This window comes from Ctenopharyngodon idella, chromosome 10, assembly GCF_019924925.1.
Source record: "Ctenopharyngodon idella isolate HZGC_01 chromosome 10, HZGC01, whole genome shotgun sequence".
In the NCBI taxonomy this organism is placed as follows: Eukaryota; Metazoa; Chordata; class Actinopteri; order Cypriniformes; family Xenocyprididae; genus Ctenopharyngodon; species Ctenopharyngodon idella.
Genome location: NC_067229.1, coordinates 39,773,664 through 39,775,940, shown reverse-complemented (window position 1 = coordinate 39,775,940; position 2,277 = coordinate 39,773,664).

The window sequence follows — 2,277 nt, the reverse complement described above, 5'->3', positions numbered from 1 at the left end:
GCATTAGTAGTCCATGTACAATTCCATCTATTCTGCATCCTTGAGTCTCTGAAGATGAGATCAAGTCTTCATCTCATCTAGAATTTCAAGAGTCTCCTCTAATAATGCAAGAATTGTTGTTATTAAACGCATCCCTTCAGAAATGGCCAGCTTAGATTAGTTGGTTTGGTACTGATTAGCTGGTGGTAGATACAACATGTTCATATAGAAGTGTGGACTTGGTCTCTCACTTTCTCACTGTCTGTGTAATATCTGCCTTGTCAAACCAGAAAAATGCCCTCAGTGTATATGCGTAACATTATTCTTGTTGGTGCGCCTGTCTCCCATGCTGATGATGCGGATTCTAATCCCGCTAGGAGTGGATGTGAGTAGGAGCAGTCACATTGGTACAGTGACCCGGATAGGAGTGAGGTTTAGGGGGGTGAGTGTAACGGAGGCCAGCTGGTAAAGAGCTGTGCAAGTAAACCTCACTCCCCTATAGCCTCAAGAGGCGCCCTATTGACTAATTCTAGAGGCTGCAGTTTTTAGCATCCTTGTTAGTGCGCCTGTCTCCCATGCTGATGATGCTGATTCTAATCCCGCTAGGAGTGGATGTGAGTAGGAGCAGTCACATTGGTGCCGTGACCCGGATGGGAATGAGGTTTAGGGGGGTGAGTGTAACGGAGGCCAGCTGGTAAAGAGCTGTGCAAGTAAACCTCACTCCCCTATAGCCTCAAGAGACATGCTATGGACTGATGCTAGAGGCTGCAGTTTATAGCGTTCTCGTTGGTGCGCCTGTCTCCCATGCTGATGACACTGATTCTAATCCCGCTAGGAGCAGGTGTGAGTAGGAGCAGTGACCCGGATGAGAGTGAGGTTTAGGGGGGTGACTGTAACAGAAACCAGCTGGTAAAGAGCTGTGCAAGTAAACCTCACTCCCCTATAGCCTCGAGAGGTGCGCTATTAGCTGATGCTAGAGGCTGCAGTTTTTAGTGTCCTTGTTAGTGCGCCTGTCTCCCATGCTGATAATGCTGATTCTAATCCCACTAGGAGCAGGTGTGAGTAGGAGCAGTTACATTGGTGCCGTGACCCGGATGGGAATGAGGTTTAGGGTGTTGAGTGTAATGGAGGCCAGCTAGTAAAGAGCTGTGCAAGTAAACCTCACTCCCCTATAGTCTCAAGAGGCGCCCTATTGACTAACGCTAGAGGCTACAGTTTTTAGCATCCTTGTTAGTGCGTCTGTCTCCCATGCTGATGACGCTGATTCTAATCCCGCTAGGAGTGGGTGTGAGTAGGAGCAGTCACATTGGGGCTGTGACCCGAATGGGAGTGAGGTTTAGGGGGGTGAGTGTAATGGAGGCCAGCTTGTAAAGAGCTGTGCAAGTAAACCTCACTCCGCTGGCCTCAAGATTAGTGCGCCCGCCTCCCATGCCGGTGATGCTAGTTCGAATCCTGCTAGGAGTGGGTGCGAGTAGGACCAGTTACAGTGTCTGCAGTGGATGTAGAGCAGTGCGACCTGAATCGACACAACAAATTCCCAACAGTAAACTGATGCCTTGTTCTTTTTCTGACAAACTCCAAGTGCTGACGCTACTTCTGATACGAAGGACAAATGGATTTGCAACAGATGCTTTGTCGCATCCAGCGTCTAGCTGTTGAGGCGTGGAGCGTCATAGACCATGTCTGGTGTAGACACAGTGTTAGGTTCAACAGACAATCCCATAATTTAAACCATACAGGAGTACCTATGGATCCTTGTGCGAATGCCTCTTAAGTTGTTAATTTTTCATTACATTTCTGTTCAAATTTCCCTTTAAACTTTGAATTATTCAGAGGATTGGTATAAAGACAGCTGACTTAGAAAATGGGAAATGGCAGCTCACCCATTTCCATCATGATGGGGACTTTCTGTTGACGACTTTTGTTTTCATGATGAGCTGAAATCAAATTTGTTAAATGTATACAATATATCACTTGGTGAATAGCATAACACAGCTTTCAGGATGGTATAATTAAATCTAAATAATTAAATCAAATCTATAAAATTTAAAAACAGTGTACCATGTAGGGGAGTAGGGGAGACTGGTGCTAGTTGCCACAGAGGCTTTTCCTCATTACCTATAAGATTTTGGTTCAGATTGTGTCAAGTTGTCACATGTATTTTAAATGTTATACATCTAATTTTCCAATATTTCTTGGCCATAATAATAATAATAATAATAATTTTATTTTAATATAATGCTTAATATAATGCCCCAATGAATACAAAGTAGAAGAAGGTGAGGGAAGAAACAGGTA